The sequence below is a fragment of the Cyprinodon tularosa genome, unplaced genomic scaffold (assembly GCF_016077235.1).
Source record: "Cyprinodon tularosa strain WSP-4 unplaced genomic scaffold, ASM1607723v1 ctg243, whole genome shotgun sequence".
In the NCBI taxonomy this organism is placed as follows: Eukaryota; Metazoa; Chordata; class Actinopteri; order Cyprinodontiformes; family Cyprinodontidae; genus Cyprinodon; species Cyprinodon tularosa.
The window spans coordinates 1001411-1025631 of record NW_024038903.1 but is presented as its reverse complement, the minus strand read 5'-3'; the positions used below and the strand labels follow the sequence as shown (position 1 = coordinate 1025631).

General features: G+C 37.3%; 1 protein-coding gene across 4 annotated transcripts in view; it reads left to right on the top strand.

The window, feature by feature from the left end:
• The window catches only part of LOC119785202 (receptor-type tyrosine-protein phosphatase F-like), a 271065-nt gene that overhangs the window by 26578 nt on the left and 220266 nt on the right, over window positions 1-24221 (top strand). For 2 of the 4 annotated variants that reach the window (XM_038287677.1, XM_038287674.1), the window contains exon 2: window positions 20285-20355. The exons of the other annotated variants lie outside the window; for them this stretch is intronic. The gene's annotated coding sequence lies outside the window, so the exon portion shown is untranslated. The remainder of the gene's footprint in view (window positions 1-20284; window positions 20356-24221) is intronic. 4 annotated transcript variants of the gene reach the window in all.

Here is a 24221-nt window from a genome sequence, read left to right as displayed (position 1 = left end):
AAAGATTAATTTTGTTAAATGCCTTTTACATATCTTCGCTCCATGTGTAATGTATGTGGCCAGCACTTTTAATAACGTGTGCCTTCGTTTAAAAGAACTTACTTTATAATCCTGCCTTTCATATTTTATTAGAAATGATCACCTACTGTTTTGAGGTTGGAAATTACCATCAGATAAAACCAGAGTGTGTAGTTTTTCATCAGAGATGTGTTGTTGTGTCCCGTTCTCATTTTCCTTTAATAAAGTCCCGGCGAATAGAGAAGCATTGGGACTTTTGAACTGGCTTTTAATGAAATGTCTCCGCTGTGACCAACATGATAAGTTGCTTCCTGTGTCCTGTTTATATATAAATATAGGCTATGATCATATAAATGACCCAGTAGCTAGATGCACATTACCAACATTCATCAGGCTCGCTATAAGTGCATTTCAAGGTTACACACTGCAGCACAGAGCTAAAATCATGTCAAGTTTCCTAACTGCTGGGGGGAGGCAATAGAATATCACAGCATGAGGCTGCTGAACAGTTTAGGTAGTGGAGGAAAAGAGACTCATTTGACTCTATTTATGCTAAATGGTATTAATTTTATATTTAATGACTGGGGACATGGGGATAAAAGGCTGTTTTCCATTTCAGCAGGGTTTGAAGGTTATGTTTCATAGCAGCACATTCAAAGATGGGCCATATTCCCCTTATTCATATTAATATTCTAATGCTTTTATATTCCAACACAGTGCTTCGCAACAAATTAAATGTTTCCCAAAGTAGGAAGTAGAAATAGGTTTGCTTTTTCACTTTAAAATGAGTGAAACTTAACAAAAATGCATTTATTTATTTCACACAACATCTAGATGCCAATGTAGAATAAACAACATACATATAAATTAGAAATTAAAATAGATGTGCTATAAATCGGGTGAGAATCAATGGGGATGAAACCGGATCAGTCAAATGTCAGATGTCATGAAGGCACAGACAGATGAGAAATATTTTTTGAAAACAATCAGTGCAAAGAATGTTCTGAAACACCAACTTCTTCAAAGCAAACAGGATATAAAGCATATTGTGTCATTTTATGTTATTGGACCGATGGCTGCACTACCAACTTATTAGCAGTATTTTAAAGTAGGACAACAGACTGCATGCAGATTCTGTGGTGGCAGACTTTGCTTCAAATATGCATGAAGGAAACAGCATCAAGCAAATATATGGTAATATTAAGGAAGATGAGACAATCATAAAAAAAACACACCTTTGACATTTCTGATGCCTCAGTGCGTGCTGTAAATTAATGTTTTTGTCAGCCAACGATGCTTAGCTGCTGCTCATTTTTTTTTGTTTTGTTTGTTTTACCAGTAGGAGACAAAGCTTTTTAAAGATCAAACACATTGGTTGTTCGGTTATAAAGCATAATTACTCTGAGATACTTACCCATCTCCCCTTCTAGATTTAACACTCTAATACAATTTGGCAGTTCATATATATATATATATATATATATATATATAAAATATATAATGTAACGTAAAGCAAAGCCCTTTATTTTCCCACAATGGGGAAATTCATTCTCTGCATTTTAACCCATCCCCTAAAGCCGGGCGTACACTGCGCAATTTTTTTCAGTCGTTGCACGCAGCTACTGCTCACACTGTATGACTAAACTCTGCGATAATAGTACAGTGTGAGCTTACAGCTCACGGTTTATGTTTGGCCCGACGCTCTCATGCGAGCTACCTGCTCACACGGAACGACTAAAAAACCTTCTCACTGCGGACTCAGTTCCGCAGTGAGAAGGTTTGTTGCGGTATTTGCAACCTTCTCAGAGCGCAAGCGCACCGCTCTAATCATATAGTTCATTTTTACATTCATGTATTCCGTGGTGAGTAAAAGCTCTTAAAATGCAGTTTTATTTTGTTTTTATTCTAAAAAAAATTGATGGCTTTAAAGACTTTTTAAAATGAATTGTTTTAAACCTCAGTTTTAGGAAGCAGGAGCTTTAGGAAGCTTCAGCTTCTTCACCTTTTCCAAAAAAAGCTTTAATGGCATGTCCTCTTGCATTGTTTTACCCACTCTGAAGAGCTCAAGTTGGGCATTGAACTACACCTACCAAAAACTGCACAATTCACAGACTTCACAGTACCGCATCCAAACTATATAAACTGAACACATTTGATTCATTGGAATTAATCATCCTCATAGACTCTTAAGGGGGCATATGATCTTAAAGGGGGAATATTCTTATTATTCCTTCATTTTCTGTTTTATTTACATTCTAGTCTTCAAGATTTTTCTCCTCAAAATATGTGCGAGGTCAAAATGTCTGAACATGTGATTTTCCTCTTGTCAGTTAATGTACTGATGGGATTGGATTTAGAAAAAAAATATTCTACTGCAATAAAGGATACAGTTTTTTCAAGGCTTTAAACATTTCATAGTTGTGATAGTAAATGTGAATGACGCTCTAAACATTAATTGCTTGTTCAAGACTTGAAGCATTATATTGGTTTCTATAGTCACTCAATTTACATGAATGAAAATTAGATTATGGAAATTAAATTGGATCTGTGCCTCTAAGCTCAAATTATTTCAATGGTGTTTCTAAAAGTAGACACCAAAACCAGAATCAGCTTGTCCTCTCACATTAAGGCAACTTCTATATGCAGCACGCAACATATCGTATGCTAAAATGCAGCACCAAGCGGCAGTGACTCAATCAACCAGCGGGAGCTCTCGGCAACCAGCATTGTAATGAGGAGATGAAAATCTGCAACAATTCTCAGTGCAGACGAAAAGTAGATTGTTAAATTGCGTCCCCAAGAGTTTGCCTGTCTCCAGTTTAAAAGTGCAACTGATCTGCAATAGCGTATGTGGCTCAGGCTTTTACAATGTCTTGCGGGACCTCTACTGGTGTGTGACAGCACAAAAAAAGTATCTCCCTTTAGCTCTAGTCTTGCCACCTTTTGTCAGCTATAAAGTGTCTAAGTTCAGGTTACTTTAGTGGGTGAGATAAAAGCTAAGCTAACTGGGCTTGCACCCAAGAGAGTGGGAAGGTGCGTCATTAACTCCACATTGTTAAGCTAAATGCCTCCTGTTTCCTTACCTGCTCTTAAAGGGCTGTTAACCCATAAAAGAAGAAGGCTTGAATAAGTTGAAGGGGCGACAATTACATTTCCCAGGTGATCAAAGCATGTTGATGGCTTTCAGCATCCAGGGGCAACACCATTGTAAATTTCTGCCTGGGATATACAGAAAAGATGTGCAATTTTTGTTTTAAGGTGTCTAAGGAGTTTACACTTTTGTTAACTTTGGTGATCCCAAGTTAACAAAATCCTTGGTTTGTGTTAATAAGTTAATAATAAGTAAGGTTAACTTAGTAAGCACTCGAAGCCATATCATGTTTACTTGTAATCACGCAGTAAAGGTACTTTAAGGGATTTATTTATGTAAATTATGTTATTCTATTGTTTAAACACTGATATTTTTCTAGAAATCTACAAATATTGACTCAAGCTGAAAATGTAAGTATTTTTCAGGACTGAAAGCACTCAACTTGGGCTGCAATTAACGATTATCTAGCCAATCAATTAATGTGACGATTCATTTCTTGTTCAATTGATTAATAATGGGATAGCAAAAGGTTCTTTAAAGAAGATTTTTTATGAAATTAAACCAGGTGAAACTAAAACTTTTCCAGTAGAGGGTAGAGTTCTGGATAGAGCGTATTGACAGACAGATTTTTTTTAAATCTTAAATGCAAAATGTTTTGATATTTTTGGTATAATTTCTGCTTAAAGTAGGTTGCTCTGTCAGCTAAAGGCATGTTTTGCAGTCTCCATAGTCCAGTTAACGATTAATCGACTACAAAAATAGTTGACGATTATTTCAATAATTGATTAATCGGATTAATTGTTTCAGTCCACAACACAATAATATTATCATGTTGTGCAAAAGCACCCTTCAGTGTGTCTTCTGTTGTTGAAGGGGTATGGTTGAGTTAAAGTTTTCATTATCAGGGGTAGCTCACAAATGTAGGAAACTATTCCGTAAAAGTTCAAAAATATCCACTGGACTCCAAGATTTGAAGACGTTTCGCCACCTCTCCAGAAAGCTTTCTCAATTCAAATGTCTGGATCCGCAGTGAGTTTGAGTCTTATAAAGATAAGACTATATATCTTATCTATATAAGACTATATATATAAGACTATATAGATAAGACTATATAAGATCCAGACATTTGAATTGAGAAAGCTTCCTGGAGAGGTGGCGAAATGTCTTCAAATCTTGGAAACCAAGTCCAGTGGATATTTTTGAACTTTTACGGAACAACTATGACCTGGATGACTGAGAATCTTCATCAGCATAGGAAACAATTAAAAAGTCAACAGTACTGTCATTATGTCATGTTGTAAAATTGCTGTGAAAAAGCAAGAGAGAGCAACTCTTTCAACAGATAACACAGGCTAAAAAAAGTACAATAGATGCTTTTTTATGCTTTTAGAGAGTTATAAAACATGCTGAGTTTAAAAATATGGGAAACCTTTTGAAAATCTTTATGATGAAGATCTACATTATTTAGGAATACAAACAACTGGAGTTTGTGCTATCCTTGATAATTGCTAATAAATGCTAAGCCTTGTTTTCCTTTGGAAATATCCACCCTGAGTTATGATTATTTAAGCTCAGTAATTATTATACATTATGGTAATATATGCTGAAAGAATACAACATTTCACTCATTTTTAATCTTATGAGTAGAGATGCACTAACTACTCCACCAAGGATGGGAATTAGCCATAGCTGTGAATGACAATCAGCACGTCAGATACTGAAAATCATACTTTTCCCCTTTCAATAACTACATTAAAACTAAAAGCACCCTTTTAAGAAATCATCAAATGATCCTTGATGTACTTTTTGAGTGAAGTAAAAATCAGAAAGTCACTAAGCAGTTTGTTTTATAACTTGATGTTTGCATGTTTTTGGCCACAGTTGAAGCCTTTCTCTCATCACCGCCATCCATCGTTTCTGCCTACTGGGAAGAGTCAGGGAGGACCCTATGGAAACAGCACGGTGTGAGCCATGCTGCAGCTCCTTTAAAAGGGCAATGATTCATGAGGCTGGCTCTCCTGTCCCTGGGGCTGGGGAGGAATAGCTAGCATTATCTTCTGCAAATGGGTCTGAAAATGCTCTTGGCCAGGATGACCAGGCCCTGATTTATAGCTCAAGATGAGCCGAATGGTTACGCTCTCTTTTCCAGCATAGGTATGAGGCCTGTCACTTCTCCATGCTTGAACATGCATGGAAACTCATAGCTCTTCCCTGCTTGTAATCTCTGCTGTTGTGTATTTTGCATTTACGTCAGAGTAATGCATCCATTTAGAAGACATGACATGAGGGAGTTAAATGTCTGACAGAAGCATTGTTGTGCAGAAGAAGTAGCAGCAGCTATTAGTATGTCAGCAGAGCGATGAGCAGTTTTTCACCTTTATCTGTTTTTGTCTAAGCCTCTGTATAGATATGAACCTTATCGATGCTGTGGAGTAGAAAATGTTGTCCAAGAAATAAAATGACTTACTAGTATTTCATATTCTTACTGAATCTGAAAAACAGGGGAGCTAAATTCTTGCAGACTTCGCAGTCTTAAGGAAAGGCTGATAGATGGTTTTGTTTTGCTAGTTTTTTGGGGTTTTTTTTGTTTTTATGTTTTGCTCAAATGACCTTCATGTCTATTTCTTCCTCCTTGAGAGTCCCAGTTGAGAATCTCTCAGCCAACTAATAAAACTCAAAGGATTTCACTTAATTAAATAGCATCAAATGTGGAAAATATTTAAAATTGATAACCCTCAACTTTCAGCTGTTTATGGAAAAAAGAAATCTGTCTGTAGTATATGGAAATCTTGCTCTTTTATGCTGAAAATAACTCAAGAGTGATTCTCATATTACACCAGAAAATAGGCTAATCCTTCACCCGCAGACGGGGACCCTCCTCAATGTTAAGTCAACAAAGGTAGCGTATGAGCAGACAGACAGTAATTGATGGTTATGTTGTTTTCACACCAAGCATGTCCTTTCCTGGATTAGTTTTTGCCTTTTTCCATTAGAATAGCCGTGTCTGAAAAACCTTCAGTTCAGGAAAGTCAGTTTCTAAACAATAGTTTCAGAAAGTACATTTGAATTACTTTGTGAAGCGTCTAAAATGCAAACTGACAAGAAATGCTTTAGTAAACACCTGGTTCCAGTTTTTGAGCAGCTCTCCCTGTTTTGAGACTTTACAGCTCTCTCTCAACATTGTGATGTACAACCTTAATGATGTTATTCCTAGTAACTCCCATGAACTTCAGTACATCGGTAGAAGATCATCAGCAATTGATCCAGGTTTTCATGTGAAATATTTAATGAATGTATGCTGCAGGCATCTCCCTGTGACGTGTGTCAAAACCTCCTTTCCCATATCAGAGAGATGCCTTTTTCAAGCTGGTCATTAATGATTTTAAATGGGACGCTTCCAAGTGGATTATTTCAAAGACCCTGTGTCAGACAAATCCTTATTTGGTGGCTTGGCAGCTTGACTTGGACTTACTCTGCTTCCTGTTGCTGCATTGATTAACTTTTCTCCCATTTTATTTGCTTTGTTGTGCAGTCTTTTGCACTAACTCACCTCGTGTGATATCGGGTAAGTTGGAGATCTCAGGGACTTGTTAATCCTTTTATTTACTTTGAGTGAGGAAGTAGATAAAGATGTCCAAAGGTTAGCCTTACTCACAGAAAATGCAGTTTTTTGAAATGGAATAAGAGTGGTATGAAACATATTTAGCAGCTACTTTCTGATCCTTGTAAGGTCCTGTACAGGGGTTTGTATGTATACAAATATTTTTGTATAAAATTTGTTATACACAACCATGCATTTTATTGGGACTTTACACAGTAGATTGGAAAATGTGTTTTCAAACGGTTCTATGACGAAATATATGAAAGTTGTGGAAAGCATTTGTATTTACTTCCCTTGTTGTAAATTCTTTGTAGAACAAACTTCAGCTGTTTTTTGGGGCATGTCTATACCCGCTTTACACATCTGATTGTGTGCACTCTAACTTTGTAAATTGATTAAAATTGGTCAGCTTTGATAAAAACATGTTCAGGCTCGAAAAAGATTGTATTTATGTCTGGACTTTGACTAGACCATCCTGACAGTATAAATGACTGTGTTTATGTTCTTGTAAGGGATGGTGAAACCTTGGCTTTAGTCTCGAGACTCTCAGGTTTGTTTGCTTTTTCAGGGATCTTCTGTACCTAGCTTTGCCTTTCTATCAACTTTAACCAGATTTGCTGAGAAAGAACTACTGTGTCTCACAGTGGAGATGGTGTGTTTAAGCGTAATCTGGCTAGTATCAGGTAAATACCATAAATAGCAATCAGGGTGCAGACTAACAAAATCCAGTTTGGTCTCAGGAGATTAGAAAACCCTCTTGCACATTTGCTGTGTCCCTTACATAAACTTACGCCTTTCTGGCAAATTATGGCTGTCTTTTTGCCACCTTTCCATAAATTAAAGATTAGTGGAATTGCTGTATCTTTTCCATCCTCCCCCCAGAATTACAGCTAATAGCTTTATGGTGCTTTATGGGGGATTTAGAAGCACATCAATCACAAACATGTTTTAGATTCTCACGTTTTTTCTTGAAAACATTCATTGACCATCTTTTCTAAACATTTTTTGATTTGCGTTTTTTTTACTTGAAAATTATTTCAGCACTTTTACCCTTTAGTGAAGTTAACTAGTAAGAAGCTGAGATTAGGATATTAATTGAGAAGAAAAGGTCCTATTGATTCTTTAACTTGTGATTCTTTTGCAGAAATGTAACATAGTGCTACTGAACATGTAAAAGTGTTAAATAGGTTGATGCTCATACTTTAGATTAAGTTTAAAGTAATGAAGTGTTAAGATAGAGTGTAGAGCTAAGACTCCCCCATCCACATAAGGCTTCTTGGATGGGGTTTGAAGTGAAACAGAGGGTCTGCAGGGAGTCTGACCCAGTGATAATGAAGAGAGCTGTCTAAGTTTTTGCTCCTTTCTTTTTTTAGAGGCTTAAAAGATCTCCCATCTTTGATTCGAGAAAGCCTAATGCAATATTTTCAACAGCCTCTTCAGCTCTTTTAAGCAGTTTAGGCTTTTTTCTTTTCACAGTGGTTGGGACTGACATTTTTTCATTATATGCTTTATGTATAAAAAAAGAGTAAAGCAGAATCAGCTCCCTACAAGACAGAAAATGATATGAAATTTCACTAACAAAACATTTTTCAGTTGAGTCAGTGCCAGCGTTATCTTTTAGTCTTCCTGCCTGCACAGAACTGCCTCGCTTTGATCCATATGTATTATAATGTTTTGGCATAATTTTTCTGCTAGCAACATAGCTAAACAATTACAAATAAAAGACATGTCCAGATTGTGGGGAAAAGGGTGGAATGATTTTAGATGATAAAATAATATGCTATTCTTATCTGTTCTTTGTGAGGTTTTGATCGAAGATATGTGGAAACATGAACAGGCAATGTTATATGGATCAACTCTAGAGGCTAAGGTTATCCATAGACGTGCTTTGGTGATTTGTAATCAAACATGGATCCAAGACCATTTTGGCCAATCTTTTGTTAACTGATCTTTGTGTCAAACAAAAAGGAAAACAGTTGTTGATGTTCCCATAAATTGTAACTGGAACACTGTTTGGCACTGTAGATTAGTTGAAAACTACATCATGAGTAGATTATGGGTAATTTCAGAAAATGCTCTGCTCCAGTAAGGGTCATTTATACTGGTTGTTTGATGTTGTGTCAAAACCAATCTGTTAATATCCTCTTATACAACTCTATAGTACAGACATGTCTTATAGTACAGAGTTCTTCAACCTTATACAATCCGGTACCTCTTTGATTAACAGATGCAAGGATTGCTCTCCATGTCCTGCGGTTAATTATTGAGAAGGGTGTAAATGATGTCTAATGCACATTTATCATTTGAGAGATGCCTATTAAAAAACAACTGCTTCTTTGTTTAAAAGTAATTTTGCATAAATATCTTTTGTTTTAACCCAAGTTGAGTCTCTCGTTATTTTAGAGGGTCTTCCTCACATGCTATGACATTATGAATTTGTACGACAGTATCTTAGTATCATGTATACAAAGGTCTTCTAATCAGATTATGATAACCTGTTGGCTTATTATGTTTTAGTTTTCTCCCTTTGCATATATTTACCATGACAAGTAGACATGACCAAAGTACTTTTTTTTTAAGTCTGGGGGGATTCCAAAACACTGTACACTGCACACCATTCAGACCATTCACCACCATCAGCAGGTGGTGAATGGTCTGAATGGGCAGAACAATCACCCAGAATGTTCGGGGTGAATGTTCTGGACAAAGGTCACTACAGCCAAATTGCACATTGCCAAGGTGTGACCCAGCAGCCCTTCAGTTGCAGGACAAACTCCTGCATCCTAGGCCACTGTTGCCCCATTAACATGAAAGAGCCATAGACATGTAAAATGGCTATGGAGAAGGAATGACACAGAGCAAGTTAGCAGTGCTGAATGTAAGAAAGAAGTCCATGATCAAATAGGAAAATTTACAAAAACTATTGGATACCAAGAGGGATAAGGCACGTGTTGCACTCGGAATATTATACAAGGATGATAAAGATAATCTACCATATTATAATCTGCAAATGAACTTTGCAAAAAAATTTGACCCCTGACAAACACATCCGTCAGGGAGCAGTTGGAAGCTCTGAATGGCTGGTGAGCAATCTGAGGGTGAGGATCTTGCCCAGAGTGGCAAGCTATGGGGCTTGAACCAGGTACAGTACTTGCAGCCCTCTCAAGCTGCTTTCCCCCTGAAATTAACGGGTTAATTTGGCCAAAAAGCCAGTCTGACCCGTGCTGGCGAACTGTGTAGCCTCTGTCCCTCCACTGCTGCATGGCTGGTGATGCCATCCCGGTAGGTTAGCTTTGATGATGTCATTAGTGCAACAGAAATCAGGAAAGCAAACAAGAGCAACATGAAATTGAGCAATGGAGTGGTGAGTGTCCTTAATTGTTTGGTTCTTTTGTCAGTCAAAATATCTTTTATCAGTTCTGCCCCATATTGATTGATTGAATGTAAGCAGAGTTGTTTTGACTTGTTATATTAAATGTGACTGGCGCAATGTGACATATATACATTGCGCTCAAGGGTATTACATAAATTAGCTGGTTAACTCGGGTCTGTTGTTCCAACTGTTTGCCAATGGGAGCCGATTTGTTTGATGCGGGTCAGTAAGTCATTTCGACTTCCACGAAAACCCAATTGTTCGTGTGTTTTAATAGGTTTTTGGTTAACCAGGTGAGAAGAGGGTATGAGTTAACACCCACTCTGTTCAAAGCACTATACCTTCAGTCCGTGTTTGTTGAATGTTCGTATTTAGTAAAAGGGGAGCAAAAGCTGAGGAGGCCTTCAGATTTTTCTGCCAGGTTGATTGATACTTGAATATATTGCCTTACTAACACTGGCATTAGTGATTATCATGTTATTCTTAGGCTCTTAGTTAGGGAGAGTTTATGCGGAATGTATGTCATCCTGCTTGCTGAATGCTTGGCATATTTAGTTTTTATTAACAGATCGACATGTTTATTTTTGTTTTTATAATTACATGAGTAGGCCCTTTAAGTGTCTAGAATGTCAGTTGTGTGTAAATCTTTATCAGTGCACCCAAGAGATTGACCAATACAGGTTTTTTAATACTGATTATTTGACTTTAATCTAACCAATCCCCGATACATGCTGCTGATATTTTAAGGCGGATTCTTAGAGTCAGTATTGCTTTTTCTCTTCTCAGTTTAAATAATAAAAATGACACAATGATAATAAACCTTACCCAAGTCTCAATTTAAACAAATAAAAAAATAAATACTAACACTTCGAGCTAGATATTAACAATTGATAGCAAATGGAGGAAGTGGAAATACTTGTCCTTCACATGATCTCTAAGCATAACTGCTGAATACACCCAAAGAATGAATTTTTGCTCCCTCAATCTCTAACACCACTCCAACCTTTTCAGCTGTTCAACAGTCAACATCAGTAGATTAAATTTGGCAATAAATAAACCACAATGTGCTTGGCTGTTTATTGCACTGTATAAAAGACGTCAGGATTGCTATGATAAATAAATGAATAAAAAATATTTTAAAATCTCTTAACTTGGTCATTTATTTGATTGGTTTCTACCACGCCCCTCTGATTACACTGTGCCACCCCTGGGGTCGCAACTCTGTTTGGGAACCACTGCACCAATGAATCAGTCAATGCAAGCACATATTGACCGATACTGATACAAAAAATGCTAATATTAATGAAAATATTGGCCAGCTGATGAATTGGTCTATCAAGTGCAGCAGCCATAGTTATATAGCATCAAACTGAATAATGTTGTTGAGGAGGCATCACTTTTACTTGGCTGCTATGCTTAATGTGTTGTCTACACTATATTGGGATGAAAGTTTAGTGCTCTGTTCACTATTAATATGTCAATTATTAGTTGAATTATCTGCAAGTAGGTCAAATTGCCCTATTATTGGTATCACTCAAAGCATTGCCCATGCTGAGAAAAACTGATGCATAGTCTAGAATGAGATCAGGTTGCGTCACTACAATCATTGCGTCATCATCAGCAAAACATTTACATAAACTCCATAAAGGGCTAATGTGGGGTACAGGACGTTTCTTCACATAACCTGAGATATCTTGTACCATGAATGCTGGTGCGGTTTTAGTTCCCTAAAGTTGAATACTTCATTAAAATGCAAGGCAGTTATAGTTAGGTAGATTAAATCAACCTTGATTTTTATTTTTGTACTATTGGGCTTCAAGTTTGGTGGTAGATCCTGCTGTCCACAATAAGGTTAGGAGTTTTCTGACCATTAAGCCTTAAAGTATCAGACCTGAATCTGGCATAAGTAGGCATGTTTTTTGTTTTTCTCCTTAGAACAGCTGGGAGCAGGTGCGTAAAAAGCTTCAGTACTTCACTATTAAGTCTGACATCTGGACAGATGTCTCTGTTGTGAGGTTGTTTAGGCTGGAAAAAAGCACTGGAGGATATTTTGTGAGCACTATTAAAGGTCCCAGGGCACGTGAGGTGGTTTTGGAGTGCTTTATTGCAGAATTACTATTTAAGTGTTTTTAAAAAGTTCCAGTACTGCGTTATGTTTAAATGAAACACTGCTTCTAGTTGTTTTACATTTGCAAAAGGGACACATTTAAGAGGCTTAGTTAATTGGCATACTAGTTTTAGCTACCTTTGAACAGTACTTATCTTTCAAACAATAATTAAATAATTTGTTGCAATCAGTATTTCACTTGTTAAGGTAAAATGTAACCCTAAATTAAAAAGAAAGAAAAGCTCATTGACAGTGGGACCTTCCTGGCACTGGAGCAAAAATGCTTAGAAGGGATCAGAATAAACAAGAGCTTCTCTGAAATGCCAGCAAACCGAGGATGAGTTATAAGATAAGCAAAATAATTTGTGGTTGTCTGCATATTCATTGCTGACTTGTGCCATTATTTAGAGGCTCATTTACATTTTAAGCAGCATATCATGGTCAAGGACTGTGTGTACTTTCTCCTGTGAATCTCTGGAGCATTGCAATGAGTTTATCTTTAAGGGGAGAGATGTTCCTATTGATTAAAGACAGCTTGACCTGTGTTGGTAGTAGATGAACGGTCCCTCAATACGAAATCAGTGAGGGATCACGCCATTGATTGACCTTGATCAGACTAAATTAAGCGAACAAACCTCTTGCGATTATTTTGTAATCATGTTGTAATATGCATTCCTATCCTAATTGAGTTTGTCAGATCAATGGATTTGTTTTAATTTTTATTTATTTTTTATTTTACTGTGAAGCTCTAAGGAAAGGCAAGCCTTTCAACTTTTCATTTGCAGCTTTCTAATTATCTCCCTTCCCTCAGGCTTTTCATCTGTAGGATTTTTTTATCACAGCAGTGCAAGTAAATGTTTGTCGATAATATGCCTGTCCATCTGGGCTGATAAATACCAGATATTTTGCTTGAGATGCGTGGCAACCTGAATATCAACGGGAAGTGTGACTGGTTTAAATTGCAAAACGTCTCAGTGACCCTGCAGCATGGTGATGTTGCGTCATCTTTGGCATTTAGCCAGTCAAAAATATGTTGCCCAATTTCAAAGGTATTGAGAAAAGCAGTTTTCTTCTACGTTTGCACCCTGGAGTAAGAAACAGGGTTGCAGGACTGTTGTTTTTCGACTGATGAAGGCAAACTTGTAAATGCAGTGGAGAGTGTATTGTTCCTCCAACAGCCAGGGTAAAGTTACATATGATGCACACCTGTCAGGTAAAAAGACATAATGGCCCCCAACCGGTGAAATTTACCTAATAAGTGAAACTATTTATTTAATTACTTTTTTTCTTACACCATGGGTTTTAGTCTCCGGTTCTGGAGGCCTAAATCACAGCAGCTTTTAGATGTGTCTCTGGTCCAACAGGCCCGAATCAAACAGCTGAACTGCCTCCACAGCATGGCATCCAGGTATACAGAGCGCTGCTGATTACCTGTAATCTGGTATTTGTGTGTTGAAGCAGTTCTAAATAGTTGGGTTAGATTAGCTAAATAATTGCTTTCGCTAAAATGTAGAATAATGAGACCATTTGGATATGCCCAAATTTGAACTCCCATCAAATTTAGAGGTTTACGTATGAATTCTTAGATTGGTCATCTCAAACTCCAGTCCTTGAGGGCTAGTGTCCTGCACCTTGTAGATACATCTCTGCTGCAATTGTTGAGTCAAATATTGGCTCATTCGCTAATACTAGTTTGGTAGTTTAGGCATTTAAGTTGGTCATCAGCAACTTAAAGGATCTGCTGCCCAACTTCTTAAAATCCTTTAGAGATCTTGCAGTCTATCTATTGAGAGTTGAGAGTTTTGGCTGCAAAAGAGCCGGCGTTCCTTATGTTATGCATGATAGCTACTGCTTGTAACTTGAAAAAAAAAAGAGGCTGTTTGACTTTGACAGGTTGACTTTTATTAGAGGTATTGTAGTTAACATATAGCACAATAGATTTATGGTTCATTATGATGAATTTCTTATTATTTTAGAACACTGTTTTTATAATTTGTCAATATTGTTGCTGCCATTAACCAAAGGCTCAGACGTGCTACTCAGGGTTCTTGTTAAATCCTAAAGAGCGCCACTGCAGCCGCAGGACTGAAGCTCAGCAGGGAGCCTATCCGGAGGCTCTGCTCCCCTCTGGTACACCAATCTAATATGGGATCGCGCTGCTTTGCATTATCAAGAGCAACAGTACATCTGCCATTTGACTGTACTGTTCAACAGGCCAAGGCCATGTTTGTGTCTGAGGCTGACACACAGTAGGAGCAGAAAGCGTGTAGACACAAGATTGGATCCTCTAGCACCTGTCAATAAACAGTGAGGGAAGGTGGGGAATTATATTGCTGCTGCCAGTCTTGGAAGTCAGGGAATTTAACTGGCAGTTTTGCTGGAGGAGAGGGGCAAATAATACACTATCCTGGCTACTGTAGATGTTATTAATCTTCATTATAAGGATTAGCTCCCACCGGCAGAGTCTGACAATAACCATTGTCCTCTAACCCAAGGCCAGTTGGCCAGATAAACCTCATGGTCTTAATATGTTTTCAGTCTGTCTGGCTTTCTTTGGCTTGGCCTGAAACGCCTGTTTAGTCCTTTTTTTCCCTCCTCAATGACATCTAGTTACAGACACAGACACATTTGTTGTAACCCTAATAGGTCTTTAAAACTGCTTTATTTCTACTGACACATGATTTAGTTAAAAGCTTTTGTAAACCTTAAAAAAACAAGTCAAAGAATAGATATATAAAACAATGGAAATATATGATTATGGATGCTTTTTTTGGTGCCCTTATAGAGAGTATAATTAGTTTCCGATTTCTCGTCATGAATTTTCATCCATCCATCTTCTAACATGCTTAATCCCAAGTGGGGTCCGAAGTCAATGGGCAATGGGTACACCCTGGACAGGTCGCCAGTCCATCGCAGGGCAACACAGAGACAAACAGGATACACAACCATTCACGCACACACTCACACCTAAGGAGAATTTAGAGAAGCCCATTTCATGAATTTTCAATCCTAAAAATATGAGAATAGTAACCACAGTACAGACTTTCATTTGAGGCAAGTGGATTTTTCACATGTTTCTTTCAAATCTTCCAACACCTATCCTGGAGATTTTCTAAACTCTGGCAACTCGCTTGAGAGCAGCCTGTAGTAGAAGCCCTGATGTTTTCAATCACTTAGCGATGAATCCTCCTAACAACATTCAAAGTCCGATGCAAACCAATCTAGGGCTGTCAGGCTAAATTTGAATAGGAATATGAGAACAGTATTCTCCTAGCGGTCCTTAATTAAACACTAATTAACTTTTAAACCTTCATAAAATATTTTTATAACTTTTGTGAATATACGTTGACTTACAACTAGTTGAATGACACTTCTGTAATGGCCTGATAGTGCAGGTATACTGTACAAAACATTTTCAACATCATCACATGGCATTGTTTCGCCACAGTACGATTCATTACATCATCGCTATTTGTCTTTCACACAGCCACTGGAAACAGACATATAGTTTAATCCGACTGCAGACAACCGGGAGATTGGGATTTTACCACGCTGGTCATCATGGGAAAAGCTGGCTTCCTTCAGGCAAAACGATACAGCTTTTGTCTGCTGGAGGGGGGGCCAAAATCAACCAAAACTGAAAGTTCTCTAGTACTGCTTTTAAACATCAAACATACAAAGTGATTACAAAGTTGACATTTTAAACTGTATCTTTCAATTATCTGATAACAATAAGCATTACAAGAACAGAAAATTAAGCCTGTATTTCCTTACTTTAAGTCAGAAATATCCTGAAGTTCTCATATGTTCCAGGAGACATTGAGTTTAAAAGTTCAAAACATTTTCTCCAGCGTTTTGCTCTCTCTCCTGCTCACTGCCTCTTACGAAGAACGTTTGTAGCTTTGTGATAGCTTATTAAATCTGTTGTGCACGATCTAACTTGATATTTAAAATTTGCTTGGCAAGAAGTGTCCACAGTCAGAATAACAAATCAGAAAACACTTTCTTGTGAAGTATTGTTCCACACTGGAGCAATGTTGAACATGGTACTGATAAGGTTTGTTGCACTAACTGGTTGGAAAACAACAGGATATTGATGTTTTTAGTGGACTGGTCGCCAGTAAGGGTCAATTAAGCTATAGATTGGTCAATTGCAGTCACCAGCTAATCCCCGTCTGGAGTTGTTGCTACAAAAGGTACTTATATTAAAGTCTTGCTGTTTTATGCTTCTATTTATTGCTTTGTTATACTGATAAAACAATTTCCCATCGGTTGTAAATATGGGAAGAAGTGATTATTTTGTTTGTTTTATAAGATTAGAAGCAATTCTTACATGTAGGTCGTTGTCGTAAAACTCAATTTGTGTAAGAATGAATTTATCCTACTAAGACATAACTAAATTAATGTGATTTGAGCATGAAAAAGGTGATTATCTCACAAATTACTCAAATATTTGGGCTGACAGAGGCTTACTTTGTTGTCTGAATGCATGAATTGGCAAAGCGAATGCTTTTTGGCTGTCATTTGCAACTTACCTCTAACCAGATCAAAAGAGCTGCTTGGCATGGTGCTCGTTGTTGCTGCCTGAAAATCCTCTCAGTTCTCACCTCCACTTTCTCCAAAGCCAGAAGCATCAGTGAGTTCAAGGAGAAGAGAATCTTTTGTTCAAGCTACTCATAAGATTATATCCAGTCCCGTATCAATCAGCCATTGAAACAGTAATTGAATTTATGCAGAAATGTATTAAGCTTGATTACTGAAACATTGAACCTTATAGGAAAGGAAATTAAAAGGAAGATGTAAACTTATCATGCACTGAAAAGGTTCTTTTGTCATTTTCTGTAGATAAAGGTTATGATAAATTATGTATGCCATAATCAATATTCCTACATAAATGTTCTTTGAAAATGTGGATATTTATGTCAGATCTGACAGTATATTGAGTAAGTGTTTCTTCATTTTTAATTCATAATTTACACTGTTTGATTTATTCTTCATTCAGTTGCTTGCATAGGAATGTATTGTTTTTTTGTTGGTGGACCCACATAAGCTTGATCCTTTATTAATAATGCAAAATGTTTCCTATGCCATATGGCATTTAGTGTGTTTCTATATTTCCCAGTCTGGATATTGATAAGTAAACAGCAGCAGATATATATATATTTTTAGAAATGTTAGAATTTTTTATCCCTGTATCCTTGGGTATCTTTTTTTTTTTACTTTCCAGTCCCTTTATGTCCTTGCTTTTTCTTGCTTTGTCCTGATTTTCTTCCATCCTCCTCTTGAATTTATTTAGTTCCTTCCTCTTTTCTGCTTTTCTTTTTATTTTCTTACGTTATGTCCTCATATCTTTACTCGTTTGTGTCTTTTCTATCTACATCGTTCTTGATTTTGTCTTCCTTTATCTTTTTTTCCTTCTTTAACCTTTATTTCTTTTTTCTTCCATCTTCTATTTCCCTTTTCCTTTATATCTGTCCTTCCTTTTATTGCTTGCATCCTTCCATCTTTTCTTTTCTGTCCTTTCTTCCCTTTTGTTTGCCATTGTTTCTTGTCTTTTTCCATATGTTCTTGTTTTCTTTCGTCTCTTTTCTCTTATTCCTGTCTTCCTTTGCTAGTCATGTCATTCCTTTCTGTGCTTCCTTGTTGACGTCTTCTATTTCTTCTTAACATCCTCCGTTATTTCTTCCTTTGTTCTTTCCCTCCCTGCTTTGTCATTTCTTGTTTATAAAGGTTCTCTACATGTAGCCTGCCAACCTGTAGAAATCTTTGCCATCTTTGAAATAGTATAGACTTTAAGTAGTGTATAAAGTTAAGTCTGGAATTGCTTTGATTTTCTTCATAAAAAAGTACTTGTACCTCTTAGGGAAGTTAGATACCCATAGTGACAGTTGTTTCCTAATGGACAGCATTTAATATAGTTGCCTTTCATTGTTCATTTTCTTCAAGGGTTCGACTTTTTCCTGCTTATTTCTTTCTGTCACATGTAGGTATCAGTTGTCATAAATGGCTGCCAGATTGCAATAGAGTCAATTGGGATTCCTGCATTCTTACAAAGCGATCTAATGGGTTTGATGAGATGGTTTAATTTCAAATACAGTTTTGCACTAGATTGAAATTTGAATATTAAAATTTGTTCTGACAGCCTCACAGTGTGCCTCTCTGAGTTTGTCAGAGCGCCCCTTTGAGCAGATTTAAGGTTGCGCTGTTAATCAACTTTGACACACAGAAAAAACTGTGGTTTTTGTTTCACTTTGCAACCAGAAGCAAAGTTATAGCTGAAGAGTGCTGCACCATGTGTTAGCAATTAGTGTGTGCAGCAGATGTATCTGGTTGAATTTCTGAAGGAAAATGACAGAAAACACAGACTGAATACTGTAAGCGGGGCCAGCACCACCTCGTATATTTGTCTGCTAAGCAGCTTTCTCACACTCCCACATTAGGACTCATTAATGCACTGGAAAGGCGGATGTGTAAGAATAGTTATTTGCTGAATCTTTCCAGCTCACTAGTGATTAGATTCACAGAAACACTTTGGTTGAGTTATGTGACCGAGTGAGAACTACAAAATTTGTGGCAAGGTGCAATTAAAATGTTGGTTTTATCAAAAAAAAAAAAAAGTCTATTTCAACACTCTGGGATTTTCTCAAGGACTTCTCCTACAGGCTCTGTTAAACAATCACTGCGGCCACTTTGATAAATTCTTTCAACAGTATAATCCATTTAGTCCAAAAATGAATTACCCTTAGAGTTTTTACATGTAAAACATTTTTTTAGCTTATGTCAGGATCATTTTATCCATTAATATATCTGCCAACCATCAATGGTTCCAGTGAAAACTTAAATTTTAGCTATTTTTCTTTTATCTGTTGTTTTTATGATGACACATCCAGTTTCTAAATTATCTGAGCATTTCAGGTGTCTCTAGTTAGACCTGAATACATCAAATTCTAGCTTCTATTTCATGTTTCTAGCTCCTGTCGCTTCACTTATTGTGGGACTAAGATTAGGAACACTATCCAGGGTAGGAAGAAGCTCCTGGCTGCTGTGCTGAATCCAGACACTCATAATCCTTATGGACTTTGTTACATGGTGGAAACGCACATTAATGATGTCAGTCCAACTGGCACTACAGTGTTCTAAAAAAATTTAAAAAAATCTACTAAAACAAAATGACACAAATTATAGTCACTGTAATAAAAGGCAGCAAATTTTTACCTCACATGAATGATCAGCTGCTTGAGCTTGTGCCTCTTCCTGGATGTTCCTATTATTGGCTAGAAGCAACATCCCCATTGCTAGCTGAAATGTTAACGTAAGAACAACCTACCCGATAGCAATACATCCATTAATACTTTCCTCCATAGTTGATCTGCAGTCAGTGCTAGATTGCAGCCTCTATTTCCTGTTTATTACAGCCATGCTTGGTGACGTAATGTTGACGACGAAGTATTATGACATTATACTTTGAGATACTTGGTTAATTTGCTTCAGACCAAATAGAAAAAGCAAATTTGCATGTCCTTTTATGTGAACTTTTTAAAAAAGCTTAAAATTAGTTTTTCAGTTGGATGGGGGAAAAAAAAGCTTATGCTAAACGCATTAGCTCTTGGAAGCATACTGCTTCCTGATGTTAGCTCCTTCCTTATTGCCGCCACTATTTGGACAGCAATTGGGGCCACCATTGATGCGCTTCTGCCACAAATAAAGTTTCCTTCCCGATTTGAGGTATACCGATGAAGCCTCTGTTGTGTTCTTAAGTGATTGTTAGATGGGGGTGACGGACTTGGGGTGTTGTACACAGAAATACTGGATCTAATCTGGTCTGTTGTGGTAAAAAAAAGAAAGAAAATTGAGTCTAATAACTTTGACCAGTGAATGGTCAATTGAAAACTAGAAATCTTAAGTTGTCTTATCTTTCAGTCAGTGAACATACCACACTGATGTGCTTTACTAGAAAACTTTTTATGATGTAGAAATTTCTACTGAAAGAACTTTCAGATGTAAAATGAAATTTGAAATGAGCAGAAAACGGGAAGTGTGAATGCATTAAACAGAAGTTTCTAAGATCTATTTTTTGTTGTTGTTGCTTTGCAGCTGTCTGTCATGGAACGTGTTAGCTCTTCAAATGCTCTCAAGCTGCTGGATATCTCAGAGTTATGGTAAAGGTATGTGATCTCTAGTAAATACAGCCTGATGATTACATATACTTATTTTTTTGCTTTTTCTGGGGTCTGATATTCAATCTCAGCTGGTGTTGTTACTTACGAAAACAGCATGAACAAGAATAAAAAATACTCTATCCTTTAATTTCTTTCCAGCAACAGCACTCTGATTAGTCTGTATCTATAGAATACACATTTTAATACTTTTACAGCATAAGTTTCTTATTAGCCTTTTTTACCTCCACACTTTTGTAAAGACATGTTTCATCTTGATTAGTGTGAGATGCTTTTTTGTATTTTATGTATTATCACCAACTAAAACTTCCAGTTTTGTGTAAACGCCAGAGAAAAAGGCTAAACACAGAAATATTTGATGCATTCTGATAACTTTCCAATGGTCGTACTGCTGAAATACCTTATTTTCAAAGCATAAGAGTAAGGTAAGGTTAAAGTATTGTATTTTTTTATGTTTTTATCAGTATGTTTTCTTTTGATATGAAATGCCTCATGAACTGCCCCAAGATTTGTCCCATCAATCTGCTGTGAGAGAGTGGGCTTCTTCACAGGCTGTCTGCCATTCTTTCATTGTGGCCCTGTTGGGAATGGTGATTGGATCTCAGTCAACCAGCAATAGATGGATTGGCCCTCAACTGGGATGATTGAGTGGTGCTGCTGTGTATGCACATGTATATATCTTTGTGTGTGCCCTATTGTGTGTTGAGTGAGCTTACCGTGTGCGCCATGCTACCCTCTCTAGAAACAACAGCATATCTGTTTCGCTCCATCTCCTTTCCCCCTCTCATTTGAATTTTGAGTTCTCTCAATCATTGGCAGCACTGCTTTGCACTGCCTCTGGCTTACTGGTACAGAGCGGGATGGTTTTCCTTTGAACAAAGATTCTTGAGTCAGACATCTAATCATTATCAAGATTTAACTGAATGTAGACCCTGTGGATAATTAAATCCAAGTTGATGCTATTAGAGTATCCATGATTTAAGATGAAATGATACAAGATACAGAAATGGCTGTAGCTTTCAATGCCATTCATGATAAATGGAAGACCTTGAAAGTCAGTCTTGGATTATATATAGGTATAGGTCATTCTCAACTTCTGCTCACAGTTTTTCTTCTTCTTCTGTCGCTCAACTAAGCTGCTCCAACATCCCATCATTTTTTTTCCTGTTTTTGGTTTGCCTGTACCTGGCACACATTCACTGTGTATGAATGGTCCAGATAATGATCAATGATCATGACTAGACCTACAGTTGTATCTGTGCGAGGTTACAGTTCTCTGGTTGTTATAGGGACACACCACTGTGATCTGCTCCAGAAACTAAACTATTGCACAAATAAAACTGTTCAAAAGGTTTAGTGTGAAGGCACTGTAAATCAACATTAACGTAACTGTAGATGGAAATGGAAAAATGCCCTTTTTGTGTTAGGAAAACTGTCACACAGCCTGATCTAGAGCCATGTCACTCATAATAGTGTGCACTTTGTTGCATTAGTCTATTCCTTTTTTAATGACTTGGTAATTGCTTTGTCCCTAGTTATTGAGATGACTGCCATGCACTATTACAAAAGTTTAATGATCTGTAACTATTCCTCTTAACAAAGCCATCAATCACTTGTGTCACCATGGCAACAGTAATAGTCATTGCACAGATGTTGTAATCAATTGTGACGCCCAGTGAAGTGGCCCCCCTCCGTGGAAGTTCCTGTACCTGCAGAAGTCTGCCTTTTTGAGTTTTAAAAAGGAAGTTTATGCAAACATAATGGATGGCATGTTGGTGCTATTTATAGTGTTGTGGAAATGAGGAACATTCCCCCCTCCTCCTCTCTTTATTCTTCATTTTATGAAAATTTACTCAGGCTGTGGAGCAATCAGGGGAAGTACAATCATCTGTTTTACCGTAGAGTGGCCAAGTTATTATAATCAGAGCTGCATAAACCTAGGACTTATTTTTGCTCTTTAAGTATGTCAGTTTTATTCCTCTGGTCTTAAAGGTAGGCCTACATGAAGTCAAACACTGTAACGCAGAAGACACCAATGGGTGTATCTCTTGGACTTCAGTCATGAAAAACTAAAAAGAAACATCTTTTTGACTCATGGTCCTTACCTGCTGGTGAAAATAAGACAGAAATCACAGAGAAATCGCTTTGTGACCGGAATCAACCTATTTTAAGATTGACCAGCTTTGACAGGTGACTGCGCAGTCAAAAACTCAAAAATCCATTCTCTTTTCTTTACCCACAGGGCATCAGGTCACAATGACAACAACACACTTTGTTGGTGAAGTTGAGGCAGAGCAAGAGGGCGCATATGACAGGAAGGCCTATGTTTAGTACAACATACCACAGTGTATTTCGAGGTGCTCTCAAACTCTACCTATAATTGAACATGCTGGATTTACAAATAGATTGTGATGACAACAGTCCTCGGTATGGAAGTTATTACTGTGGAAAGAACAGTGCAGATTTGGTATGTTCAATCTACAAATAGTGTAAAAGGAATCAAAAGCCGTGTCTCCATTCAACTGAGGTGCGAAATTTGAGCCAACTTTTGCAAGTTTGAAAAAAAAGGAAATGTGAATTTTCAGTTTTTCCATTTGGTTTTAAGTACATTAACCCCCTGGAATTAACCAAGCACCAAGCAAATAACAAAGTCATCACACATGGCTGTAATAAACAGGTAGTAAAAACCAACTCCAGCTTTTCATCAATCTTTGTTGATGCGATACTTAGAATAAATATTGCACCTACCGTTAGTATATTAATTAATTAATTAATTAATATAATGCCAAAGCCCGTTGACTCTTTACTTATGGCTGCTGCATTATCTGTGGCAACATAGACATTTTATCACTTCCACAACAAATAACTACCTCACTTTCTCTCAGTGCTGTCTTAGAGGGTTTCGCTGCTTTTTCTTGAAACAACGTCAAGGGATCACCTTTTTTCCCCCTGAGTTTCACTCTACTGTACTGTGATTGGACACAATTTAGATGGGCATGTTTAGGTGTGGCGGTGGTGACACCACAACACCAACCCATCTCATTCCTGCTTCGAGCCTGGCCCCCCACCCAGACCAGACCACATTGTTAAAAGCATGTTGCTCGATTAGCAACAGCTGGTGGTGCAGCTTAAAGTTAGTCAGCGTGAAAAAGCTGAGTGCAGCCTTTCAATAGGAGAGCTTGAGCTTGTCACCACTGACAGGAAGCCATTCTGTGATATTATTGGATGAATGATTTGATTCATTTAATTTAGGTTGATCCTTGCTGAGATGAAGGTTTGGTTCAAATGTCACTAGTGATGTCAACACTTGCTGTGCCCAGGTTAGAAAAATAAGGCTAGGATCAGTTTTTTTTCAGACTAAAGATGAGAGATTCAAAATAAAGCAAGTTTTTAAAAAAAAATGTACACCATAAGTCAAGACGACAGCAGGTTCTATTACTGAAAGACAAACAAAGCTTAAAGAAAAGGCTTTGTGAGAATTTATTGGGGCCCTTTAGATTGTAGCTTCAGAGCCTCTTATGAGTTGTTTGCTCATTTATTGCAATTTGGGAACATAGTCTTTCAGGCTTAGGTGTGTTTGTTGTCTTCAACATATTACAGTTAATTATGAAAAAATAAAGGAGGCAGTGACAAAGAAACTGAAGAGGCAAGAAGCCATGGACTGATTGATATAATGGGGAAAGATAATCGCCTGGTTAAATGTGGATTTAATCTGTTGAGCTTCCAGCTAAAGACGATAGATGTTTGTTTCTTTGAACAATAGTTTCTAAAATGTTATATTGGAGAAGTTTTATTGACTTGGCATAAAAATGAAATGAAGTTTTTGCCATATCGTCCAGCCTTACATTAAACCT